The following is a 14,189-nucleotide window of genomic DNA, read 5'->3' as shown; positions in this document are numbered from 1 at the left end:
TTAGATGACATGTTGTGTCCCCGTTATTCCATATCTTTAAGGTTTTAAAAATTTCCTACTCATCATTCAAGGACGAATGATCCTAAGGGGGAGATAATGTAACACCCCATATGTTCGGGCTAGAGTTTAGACCGTCGTTCCTACGTATAGACCCGAACTGAATTATTATTTTTTATCATACGTGTGGTAATCACTCCTAGAGTAATCCCCCATAAAATTCTCGAGTTGATTTCATATTTAGTGTTATGTTTGAGGGGCTAATAACTAGAATATCTTTTCTAAGTATAATGAGGACTTAAAGTCATTTTAGCTGGCTATCTTCGGGATACAACTTTTCAACCTTTCCGACATCCATTTTTGGATTTTCAAGTTGCGTTACAATCGGGAAAGCTTATAGTACGTCTCAGATAAGTTTAGGAATTTTTTGAAACGCATAAGGCTGCGTTTGGATTTCAAAACAGTACCAAAACGCATAGCCTATTGCCCAGTTTACAGCATTTCAGGGTCAACTTAAAATGATCATAACTCCCTGTATATAATGAACTGTGTGAGCTATAATATATCAAACGAAATCTCTTTGAGTCCTTTTTCAAATTCAGTTGGTTTCATCCAATTTGAGTATATGAGTAAAAATTTCAAGATCAACAGAGGGACAGATTTGACCTTAATTGTTTCTTAGGGGTATTTTGGTCATCCTCCACCCTTATATATACCACCAACACGAGATTTAATCCCTCAAAAACCATAATACACATACTTTTTCCAAAATTGCTCAAGAACTCTCCTTATCAAAATAAAAACCCAAATATTTCAAGATTCAACTGTAGGTTTTCGAAGATAATTACATATTCGGAATCACCAATTCGCGAGCTTCAATAAACATCTAGTATCTTAGATAAATAGAGGTACGTGGGGTTATCCTAAAATCTCATGGGTGTAGTTTTTATGAACATGCATGCTTTTAAATGGGGATTTTCAATCAAATGCTAATAACTTGCTTCCAATATGATTTCTAAGTCATTTTTCTTTATGTCATGGGAATTGTTTGCCTATATACTTCAATGGTTGAAACCATGCATATGTGATTTGAGATTTTCCATGGAAGTTTGATAAATATGAATGATAAATTGCTTTCAAATTCCCATGATAATGTCTTGATACCCCATATCATATTGTGACCAACAAAAGAGAGCATGAATTTGAAAAATTATTGTTCACCACTTATAAATGATGAAGCACCTTGGTTTTTACATGATTATGCGTATATGGATGTGATATTGATGACTTGCAAGTCGGGTATGACGATACCATACAGAATATGATACGTGATTGAATTAAATGAAGTTTGAATTCATTGATTTTACATGAGATAGGTGGATGCACAAAGAAGGTGTTTGAGTGTAAGGGCTCATTGCTGGAAACTGTGTTTGCCGACATGGGAATTTGGTACCAGGATAAGTGATCTTGTGTACTTGACTTTATGTCATTCCCAAATTAAGACTATAGGTAGGATCCCGGGCTAAGTGATCTTAGGCACTACCATTGGGTCGAGACACCATGCTTCGTAGTCTTGTGTGTCTCTCCCTCACTTATACTGTAATCTTGGCGAAAATCGAGGTTTGAAAGTTGGTGTAAATTATGTAGGGTATTCAACCTAGCTCAGTTGCATTTCATTGTTGTTGAGAAACTATGTCATTATGCCCATGTGTTTTAAAATTATTTGATATGAAATTACTTTGTAATGGATCTCAACCATATTTTGTAAAAATATTATGTTTTATTTTGAAAACTATGTGTGCCAGTACTTTTGTGCTGACCCCCTCTCTTCCCAACTCTCAGGTTCGGAGGCTTAGTCTAGGGGTCAAGAGAATCAGTAGATCTTTCAGACAGAGTTGCAGAGACAAGTAGTGAGCCTTCTATATTTCGGAAGGCCTTATGTCCAGCAGTCCTTTATCTTATATTATGTTTTGGGTTCTACTAGGGTCCTTGTCCCAGTTTATATACAGTTACTTGACTCAGTCATTTGTTAGAGATTTTTGCAGACGGTTGTTTAGAGGTTGATTCATGTTGTGGGAAATTTATTTCCCCGTTATTGTTCTTTTTCATATTTATGACCATGTTTCCATATTATTGTTTTTCTTCCGCATTACTTTGATCATATGAATTATGTGCATGATTACCAGACAGATAGGGGTGTTTCGAGCCTTCATGGTTCAGGATACTTGTCACGGCCAGGGCCCCAGTTCGGGTCGTGACAATATGGCTCCAATTTTTAACTCATACCAACTTTTAATCATGGTAATTAGCAGTGATATATAATGATCATTGATATATGAAGATCGTGTGAAGAAGGAGGATCAAGAATATTTTTCCATAAAATCAAGTTAAAAAGGTAGATTTGTTAGAGTTTGTGCCCTGATTTTCTTACAAAAATTGTTTTTTACATTTTCTTGGAAAGATAATAAAAGTACCCATAATTACTTTTATTTTTCCTAAAAGAAAAATATAATTCTTTTCAATATTTGGCAAACCTTTTTCAAAAAGGAAAGATTTTGAAACTATATAAATAGAACCTCTTCCTTCTTATACAATAACACAGTAGCATCCACAATGTAGTCGTTAAAAAAGTCTGGTTTAGGGAAAGATTTTCTCTCAATAGGTTTTATATTTTTTTTGTCAATATTAGTTTTTAATAAGTAGGACGTTTGGCCAAAACATATAATGATTTTATGCCTTTTTGGTATTATTTTTTTTGTCATCTGAATTACCGTCCTATTGTTTGCAAACTTTAAGCTTCCACATGACGCCCTCTCGATTTTGAACCCAACAAGTTGTATAGAGGCTATGGTTCAAAGGTCCAATGGTGTGGTGAGACCAGATTAAACATGTTCAAAGAAGTTTCAAAAACAAGTTGCAACAATTTGGCAATAATGACGATTTTGTTTAGCTACATATGGAGAAAAGTTTCAAACAAATTTTCAACAATCCTACTGCTACTCCATCTATAAAACCAAATTAATTTTCAACCCATGTTTATGGGCTACTTTCAATGCTTGGATTCTTTTCAAATCGTGCATTTATTTTTAATGCATGAGCTCCACTGTTAACTTGTGCTTACATTCAATGCATAAGGCTTCATTTTCAACCCTGTTTACTTATAACAAAGGGCTCCAATAATTTCAACCCATGTTTATATTTTTAATGCATAGGGCTCCAATTTTTAACCCATATCAACTTTTAATCATGGCAAGCGGCAATGATATATGAAGATCATTGATATATGAAGATCATGTGAAGGAGGAGGATCAAGAATATTTTGCTAGAAAATCAAGCCAAAACAGGGAGATTTTTAGGGTTTTTTCCTAATTTTCTTAACAAAATTAAGTTTTTACTTTTTAGCGGAAGGAAAATAAAAATAACCATAATTACTTTTATTTTTCCTTAAAGGAAAATATAATTTTTCCATATTTGGCAAACCTCTTTCTAAGAGGAAAAATTTTGTAACTCTATAAATGGAACCGCTTCCTTCTCGTACAATAACATAGTAGTATCCTCAATGTAGTCGTTAAAAGAGTCGGGTTTAGAGAGAGATTTTCTCTCAATAGGTTTTATGTTTTTTTCAATATTAGTTTTTTGTATGTAGGTCGTTTGACCAAAATATATAATAATTTTATGCTTTTTAAGTATTATTTTCTTTGTCATCTGACTTACCTTCCTATTATTTGCAAACTTTAAGCGTACGCATGACGCCCTCTCAATTTTTAACCCAACACCTTTTTCTCTGTTGTAAAGATCTGAAAGTCCATAAAATTGTTTGTTTTGGTCTTAGTTTTTCTTTTTAGCTGAAAGCAATATTACTTAATTTGCCCGGTTTTTTGGTAGATTTTTCTACTCTTTCAATTTTTGAGGGTTTTTCAACTGCCACATTTTGGTTATGCTCATCATTAGAGGCCATTGCTTCATGAAAGTGAAGTCCATCAGATCCGACATGTTATATAAAATTTTTTAATGAACTTTCATTAATATGAAGTGATTGTGTTATATCTCTTTCGATTATTCTAGAAGGAAATATAAAAAGAAAAAAAAAAGATAAACAAACAAAAACCAAACTGATGGGAAAAAAAAGGAAAGAGAAAATAAATTATTCTCTTCTTTTGGCACCTTCTAATTTTGAGAGTCAAACAAGTTTTAACCAATATTCTTTTCATCAATTTTTTAAATATTTTAAATTGTAAGTTATTGTGACTTATAATAAATTTTTTATAGTTCTCAAAAATATTAAATTCTTTTTGGATCGGAGGAAATTAGATTTCTTATCTTTTTACAATTTGACTAGAAGAAATTAATTTTTTGATGTAGATATCTTATAAAAATTCCTAGAATGAAAGAAATTTGTAATGGAATAAAAAATCATTTCTCCCAAAATTTATTATCATTTACCTTATCATAATTGATGATTGTAGAATTTAACCCCACTCAGTGAAACTCTACATTTTTTATATATCTTTCTCTTGAGTTAGAAATAGAAAAATTTTAACACATTAATAAGTTTGTCAAAAATCCATCAATGGATTTCATATAGTTCAATAAATAAAATGCTCAAAACTAAACCGACCTAAAAAAATGAGAAAATAAAATCTCTCTCTCTCTCTCATACATATTAAATAGTAGAAATGGTCTTTTAAGATTGTTACGTATAAAATAATGATTTATATGTAAAATTGAAGAGTTTTTTTTATAATAGAGACATAAAACTAAAAAGAAAAAATTACAAATGGTTGGAAAACCATTTCTCCCCACCTAAAGCAGTAGCATTACACATATAAGTTAATGAAATGTGTTTATAGAGGAACAAAAAACTCACATGTCACACATAAATTGCTTCAAGAGTATGACTCGTGGACATAAAAGATAAAAGAAGTTGAAATCGAACATACCTTCAAAAGCACTCAGACAAACTAGTAATGCAAATCTTTCGTCTTGCCTTTATATGTTTTGTCTTCTGATGGTGATTTATCTTATTCAAAACTTTAGCAACAAAACAATCATCACTATATTCAAATGGTAAGAAACTAAATATAAATAAATAATGTTTTATACTTGGATGTATTTCATTACAACTTTCCAATTTCACTTGTCATTCTTATCTTATATGTTGACCAATAAAAAAAAGGAGTCAACATTTATATCTTTAATCTTTAATATATAATCTTTATCTTTATTTTTAATATATTAATAGTATGAAAAAACTTAGAAATGTTGTTTCGAACTTTCTGCCCTTAATTAATGGAGCTTGTAATACATAAAATATCCTTTTCACTTATTTTCTCTAGTTTTTAAATCACTATATTTGTAATATTAACTGCTAAATATATGAAAAGAAATAAAGCATCATGATAAAATAAGATTTTTAAACTCCTTAAAAATATGATATGTTCGTTTTATACCAGTACATAAAAAGAAGTCCTAAAATATGACTCTTAAAATCTATGATAAAATAATTATAATAATTAATGTATGTGAAGAAAATTTTATATACGCTAATTCTTTCATGGGATTTAAGCTATCTTGAGGCATAGGCTATGACCCTACCTCTATGCATCAATACACAATCAAGACCAACTCTGGAAGAATCACAATAAACTATAAACCCATCTGAACCATCTTGAAAAGTCAATACTGGGTTGAATTGAGTCGAATCTTCAACTCCTGAAAACTATTCTTACAAGAATCTGACCACTGAAATTTGACTTTCTTCTGAGTCAATAGAGGCATGGGGATGAAATAGAAGATAACCCTTCAACAAACCATCTGTAATAGCCATCCAAACCCAAGAAACTCCTGATATCTGATGGAAAGGTAGGTTTGGCCAGTTTCTCACTACTTTGGTCTTTTAAGGGTCAACTCAAATGCCATCATCGGAGGCAATATGGCTATGGAAAGCTACTGATCTTATCCAAAACTTACACTAACTGAATTTGGCGAATAACTGATGGGCTCTAAGAGTCTAGAATGCAATTCTAAGATGGTCTACATAATCATTTTCACTACGCGAATGGAGAAGAATATCATCAATGAAGACTATGACGAACATATCCAAGTACTGCTTGAACTCTCTATTCATCAAGTATATGAAAGTTGCAGGGGAATTAGTTAGTCCAAAAGACATAACAAGGAATTCGAAGTGACCATACCAACTTATGAATGTTGTCTTCGAAATGTTATATTCTCTGACTTTATGCTGATGGTAGCCGGATCTTAGGTCTATCTTAGAGAAATAACTGTCACCCTAAATTTGGTCAAACTATTTATCAATTCTGAGGAGTGGATATTAATTCTAAATTGTGACTTTGTTCAACTAATGGTAATTGATGCACATTCTGAGAGAACCATCTTTCTTACACATGAAACCGATTAGAGCTTTCCATGGAGAAATATTGGGTCTGATGAATCTCTTCTCTAAGAGATATTTCAACTGTTCTTTCCATTCTCTAAGCTCAGTTGGATCCATTTTTTAGGGAAAAATAGAGAGAGGCTGGGTATCTTGAAGGAGATCTATTTCGAATACAATTTCCCTTTTAGGATGAACTCCAAGGAGGTCTTCAGTGAACACATCTAGAAATTCCCTTACTACTAAACAGATTCGAGACTTGGAGTCTCAGAACCAGAGTCTTTGAATTAAACAAGATGGTAAACACACCCCTTAGATATAATTTTTCTCTCCTGAATATAAGAAACAATTTGACCCCTAAGCACAGAGGTACTACCCCTTAACTCAATGAGTTGTTCATTGGGAAACTAAAACTGAACGACTATATTTTTGGAATCAACTAAGGAATAACTTGAGTGGAGGAAATCTATGCTGAGAATGACATCAAAATCAGTCATCTCTATCTCCATAAGATCCGCTGAGGTAGTTCTCTAGGACACTATAACTGCGTAGTTCTTGTATACCCGCCTGGCTACAATGGAGCTACCTACTGTACTAGACACTGATAAAGGTTCTGCTAAAGATTCGGGACTAACACCATAATCAACTACTATATAGGGGGTTACAAAGAAGAGTGAAGCTTTTGGTCTAATAAAGCTTTAATACGTAGATAAAAGACTTGTAACGTACCCGTAACTATGTCAGAAGAACTTTCATGATCCTATCATGACTAGAGTTCATCCAATATATTCTGGAACTGACCATTGGTGGCAGTGGAAGTGGCGCCTTGCTTAGTCGGTTGACTTGCTGGAGCTGATGACAAATTAGACTGACCTTGTTGGCATAAATCCTTTCCCCTATGAGAAACTACTGGACACTCTCTAACCCTGTGGTCTAGCTTGCCACACCCAAAACATACACCACTACCAGCCTTACACACACCCTGAAGATTCCTACCACATTTTCTACAAACCTGATTTGTACAACCAATATTCACGCTACCCTGTGACTTAGATGTGGGTGCTCTATCCTAACTATCATTCTCGAACATTAGAACTAGCGCACTAGATGTAGATGGAGCTAGAACTAAGAATTTCTTATGTAACTAAGAACAGTTTCCACCCTCTGACCTAGGTTGAGAAAAGTTAAAACTACGTATTTTTGCCCTCTTATTCTCTCTCTTTCTCCTTAAGCTTCTATTTCTTATTCTGGTGATCATGACCCATGAGCCTAGATAGGTCCATATCTTTTATCAACATAGCAGTACGACACTACTTGACCACACTATCATATATACAAGAAACAAACTTACTCATTCTATACCTATTATTAGCCACAATCGAAGGAGCATACTTTGCCAACTTAGTTAACGTAAGCGAGTATTACTTCGCACTCATACTGCCCTGGTCAATTTAATGAACTCTTGCGATACACCAAAAACAAATTTACTCATTCTAGACCTATTATCATCCACTATTAAAGGAGCATACCACGCTAACTTAGCGAACTTAAGTGAGTATTCTTTCACATTTATAGTACCCTGTGTCACGTTAATGAAATCCTATACCTTAGCTTCTCTCAACTCTAAGGGAATGAACTTGTCTAAGAAATTAATGGAAAATACCTCCCACTCTACAGGCCCTACCTCAAAACCCCTATCCTACTTTCACTACTTACACTAGGTGTGAGCTACATCCTGCAACTAGTATGCAACCAACTCTGCACTTTCACTTAAAGTGACACCCATAAAATCTATCATTTTTTGAACCATATCAAGAAACTCCTGCAAATTCTCCTCAGACCTCGATCTAAAAAACAAGGGGGAATTCATTCAGGTGAAATATCGAATCCTAGTTGCAGCTGTATTTGCCACTTGGTTAGATAGGAAAATAACATACTGGCTGTTCTGAGCTTCTAATGAATGAGATAAGGTAGTGAAAGTAGCTATGAACTCAGCATGAGAGACATGCTCATTCAGTAGATCTTCCTAAATAAGCGAAGGTGTGAGCTGGTCCCCATCCCTTCTTTCATTCTTTTTTTTCGAAGGCATAGTCTATAAACGAAATGAAAAATGAGTCAGAAATAGAGTTTAAATAGAGGTCATGCTCTTTCGCACGACATGAATAGTAAAAGATGTGAATCTTTTTCTAAAATATTTCATAGCCTCTTGTCCATAAGTGTGGCACGCTTCACCCCCATGCACAAGACTTTACTCAACATAGGTTTCATACTCGCTAGGACACTTTAAAAACCTAGGCTCTAATACTAAGTTTTGTCAAGACCCGAGGCTACCACCTAGTCACGATAACTATGCTTACGGTCACAAGTTACTACAAGATAACCCATGAGTTGGTACCTGTTGTGAGCATTGACTAAAATATGAACATAACACATATGCGGAAGATAATCTAAGAAAGAAATATGTATCTAAATAATGAGTTGCGAAACAATAAATATCTAAAACAACTAATAAGAATTGAAAGCAACCAATTGACTGTCTAACAATTCTGTCTGCATTTTTGAAAGCCTCTAAACTGACTGAGGAGTTGATGGGACAGATCCCCAACTAACTTCGACTGACTAAGTAACATGAAATACTAGAATAATTGAATAATCATAACATATCCTCGATGGATGGGAACTTACCACTACGGTTATTGGATTACATTGAGTTATCTTACTGCGGTCGAGAAACTATTCTTCTAAACCTATGATATAAGACATCATAGCGCAAAAAAGAATAAGTGGTCAGTATTTTGAATCTACTGGTATATGAGATGAGGTTAGGCTGATATACATAGGGTACTATGCATATGAAATAAGAACTAACTTTATAACATGAGATAACTAACATGAATGCATGAAAATTGTGATATCTGAGAATGAAAGACCAAGCATAAATATGTAATATAAAATAAGTCTGAAATCTGAAATACTGTAAATTGTATAACTAAACAAATGAAAGTATGTACACTTGGTCATGCAAGCCTGAACTTAAATTATATTGAATACTTGACTGAGACTGTAGGAGGTATCAACTAACTATATTCCCTTATCTGATCTAATTGGGTTCCAACCTATAACCCTAGTTGGAAGGGTGTCAGTACCGTTCCATGGGTACCAATAATGGTTGTATGGATCCACTAATCTATGTTCCGAAGGACTAGGGAATCAATCCTAAACTATCAGGTGGCCCCTAAGAGAGTGTGAGTCCTAAACTGGCGGGTGACATCTCATCATCTTGTAAGGTAAAGAACGCTTCTATTTTTATCTCCCGCGAAATCTTATTTCATGATTGTACCAATTTAAATCAGGCATATTATTACCAAATAAACTAATGCCTTATGTTTTGATGGCTATGATCCCTGGAACTCATGTGCAATGTCATCTCTATATCAATAATTATTATCTCACTCTTCGTGCTTACACGTATTACTAGGGTTTATCATGATGCTCGTTTGATTTCTTTGCATAATTTTTGAGGAAAAATGTTCAATGTGAGGTTACATTCTTTATTGAATACTATTAGAGTTTCAACAAGTTATTACCCATCATTCGGGGATGAATGATCACAAGGGAGAGATAATGTATCACCCCTCATTTTCGAGCTAGAATCAAATCGTCTTTCCTACGTATGTAAAATCTAATCCCATGAATTATATTTAAATTCATGTGTCATAATCCTTATCCTAGTGTTTGAAGTGATTATGAGGTGAAAAATGTCATAGGAATCACTTAGAACAAAGATGATCTAAGAGCCTTTGATTCAGCCAAATTTATGTATTTGATTCTACAAGGGTCAACTTTGAACGTGTATATATTTTGATATATATGGAATTTTTCATCTCAAGCCCCACCAAATTATATATAATTGAATTATATTTCCAACAATACTAATTTCACCTTAATTCAATACCCAACAGAAAAGTTATGATCATTTTCATAAGAACTCGTAAGCTACCTCGATCAGATGCAGTTGCATCCAATTTTTTTGATTTAAATAATTTAGGAGTAATTGGGCATTTTCCTCAACCAAATCATCCATAACACGACTTGGGTCATCTTTTAGGTCGTTATTTGCAATTCTTCTACAAATCCCTCTCAAGAAAAACCCCTCCCCTTTTCCCAAAAACAAATTCAATTCCTTTTTCCCCCAAGGAATCAAGAATCCAAGTTTCCCAAGTTCAAGAACCTTCAAGAATAGGGTTTCTTTCCCAATTCAAGAAGCATAAGGTACGTGGGGCTATCCTTAATCTCATGGGAATTGGTTTTATGATTTTAACCAGATTTAAAGTTATATAAGTATGTATATGTAGTGACTTTTGGAAATTGTTCTAAGAGCATGCATTGTGAAACCAATTTGTTGAAAGTACTTAACGGTTATGGTTTTTTTTTAGTATATCATCATGAACAGTATATTAAAATTTGCAGAAAAGACCCAATAAGGAGAAATCCAACTTAACTGTAAACATAATTTATCCAAACCTGAAATAAAATGTTATGACATCAACTGTATATGTGTATGAAGCCTCAAACTTGGTACTGAAAAATATAAGTTGAGACATAGCCTCGATGATACCATAAAATAGATTATCAAAGTCTAATTTAAGGAAAATCATATAACTTCTGGAATACGGAGGGATTACCTCTTTCTTAAGTTGTCCTGAAGAATCCTATTGCAGCACACTACTATAACAAAATACTATAGAATCTAAATCATGAAATATTGTAGCGTCTAAAAACAGCTAGTACGATGAATACCGGTATGCAACCCAGGGGAAGGTACAAAATATTTCATAAAGAAAGTCATATAACTGAACATAAGTCGTGAGGACAAAATATGGAAAGTAACTTAATGTATAAGACATAAAATTTGTTATTTTTAGTTCTGTACTAGGAAGTATCACCAATATTATGTAACTCATGAGCTATATGACTTTGGTTTGTCCCCCCTCAATCCATATTTTCTACTTGGACTGAGATATACATCACCATGGCCATCATATCATCCTCTTAGACGAAAATCAAAATGTCATCTTGGTAAGAAGTGAACCATCCCTATGTCATCTAAACATAGAGTTCAACTGTTGGGTCATGAGGACATACACCTTATCGTTATACTACATAATTCTCTTTAAGCCCATTTATAATATTTTCATGAACATTAATCATTTGACAAAATATAAACCTTTCGTAGGTGCAATCATTTAGTTGGTATCATTATATCAAGACTTGCAACTCATACATATCATTCCATAAAATTTTATAAACTCGTTAACTCATTAGCCCAACCATTTTGATGGCTTATAATAAGTACATTTGAAAAATCCATTAAGGTTTTTTAGAGTCACTATACGTTCATTGTTTTTGCAAAAATATGCGCGATGGGGGTAAATCTAATTTTATCACCATAAGGTTTAGAATCTCCCAAAGTGATTTTTCAAAAGCATGATTTCTGGAAACCGAACATATTCTAAGTTAAAAATTTATAATATGAATATTTCACAATGTAAGTAACAATCTCAAATCCCAAGTTCAAATAAAGATTCGAGAAAATATCATAGAGAAGGGCTCACAAACTTTAAATTGTATCATCGTTCGTGGAGTCATTGTCAACATTAATTCCTGATTCTTATGTATAAACACATACATAATAAGAAAACTATTTAAGTATAACTTTGTTTGAAATGGGTTTATCCAACATATCATGTGAAAAGAATTGAGGAGAATCTTTGAATTTAAAGACCCCGAGCTTGATACTTACTTAAAATTAAGAGTTGGAATTTTAGAGAAGGAAAAGTATTTGGTCTAACTTGTTGATGTTTTTCTAAGAACTAACCCATATTTGATGATTTCAATCATAGGAAGAGGTTCTAGGGTAAATAAAATACCAAACTATCCTTGAAAAAACTCTTTAAAACTGCAAAAAAATCTCGTCTCAAGGTTGAAGTAATGGACTGTCAAACCCTTGATGGGCCGTCAACCAAATCGTCAACTTATGGCCAAATTTTGATCTTACTAGTTAGTCCTGAAGTCAAACTTCACTAACTGTCATCAAGTTGACAAGTCATCAACTATGTCGTCAACTTCATCCATCAATCGTTGGCAGATAGACACCCTCTGATAAAATGATCATAACATTATACCATGATATTGGATTGACAAAAGGTCAAAAACATTTGAAAGAAGATTCAACGTACTTTAATTTGGCGGGTCATGATATGAACAACTCTTAATATTCAAGGATTTATGCTCATAGCTGGCCTTGATAAAATTTTTATATGAAAACTCAATCTGTAAAGAAGTTTGCAATTTAACTTTAAACTAGAAGTTCCTTAGCACTTAAATTGATATCGAAAACTCTTTTCATGCTAAGGAATTTTTTTCATCACTTATGTATCATTTAAAATCATCGGTTTTTGATCTATACACATTTTAAAAATTATTTGAATCGTAGTTTAGATATCCCGGGCGTTACACTAATACACTAGAATATGTAGACTTCTCCAAACTACAAATATCAATGATACCACACTATAACCTTCTTGATTCTTCTAAGTGTCTATGATATTTATATTTTCAACAAATTCACTTTTGATATTTTTCACAAAAAGCAATATCTCTTATCTTTTGTCTTGCCTTTAGATATATTGAATTTTGATAGTCATTTATTAGTCAAACTTTTGCAATGGTAAAAAATCAAAATACAAAAAAAGTAATGCATTGTTCTTGAATTTGTTTCATAACATCTTTCCATATCACTTGTCATTCTTATCATATATGTGGACCAATAAAAAAGGAATCAACATAAATAATTTACTAAATAGAAGTTGCAATTTAGATTTTGTAACCAAATTTATCAAACTTAATGCTTATATATCTAATCACAATCTTCCTAAAAGGAAACTGTAGTGTACTACAGTTGGCTTAGTTTGATCAATAATGAAGCATTTACCACCAAAACCTAATGAGGGAAGTCACACCTTTATCGTGCAATATTTGCTCCCATAAGAATTTAAATTTTCAAAGTTCCAAATTTTCTTTTAAACAGATAGTGATAACACGTTCATCCATTTCAACTAAACTAAGGGTAGCACTAGCACCTAATTCGAGGGCCAAACTAATGGAGCTCTTACATGGATAGATTTTTTCCAGCTATTCATAGGCAGACTGTCCAAGATAACAAAATACTATTTCAGTTAGTCATTGATGGACTTACGCGCTGTTTGATACGGATTATACATAATTTTATGTGCCTTATTTTATGATCTCTCTCTCTCTCTCTCTCTATATATATATATATATATATACATATATATTACTTCAAACAATTACAGAGGGGGACTTGGCCTGACATCGAAATACAACCTTTTGGATAGCAAAAGAAGAGTAGGATTTTTTTTTAGTTTACAGAAAGCTTTCAAAAATGAATTAGTTATGAAATACCAATACAGCTAATGTGTGTTATCTATATCTCTACATGTGACTAGGGGTTATTAGTTTCATTCTAGGAGAAGGTATCAAATATATATGGGGCAGATGCATCTCCTTATCTTTTCTTGCATATAGCTGATGTTTCCATCTTTTTATTAGTTTATTACTTCATTTTTTTTCAAATTTTGTGAGTCAAATTCATTATTTTATTTGTTTTAATTCAATCTTTTTAAATTCACAATTACAACAATAGTATTTTCATAGGGTTACCTTTTGCTACAACTTTCCTTGCAAAGCATTCAAGAAAAACTGTAGTTTCATTCTT

General features: G+C 32.9%; 1 pseudogene; it reads right to left on the bottom strand.

The window, feature by feature from the left end:
* The window catches only part of LOC124897730, a 103,574-nt pseudogene that overhangs the window by 70,810 nt on the left and 18,575 nt on the right, over nt 1–14,189 (bottom strand).

The sequence above is a fragment of the Capsicum annuum genome, chromosome 1 (genome assembly GCF_002878395.1).
Source record: "Capsicum annuum cultivar UCD-10X-F1 chromosome 1, UCD10Xv1.1, whole genome shotgun sequence".
NCBI lineage: Eukaryota > Viridiplantae > Streptophyta > Magnoliopsida > Solanales > Solanaceae > Capsicum > Capsicum annuum.
The sequence above is the reverse complement of the archived record's forward strand: the minus strand, read 5'-3'. Positions and strand labels throughout refer to the sequence as shown.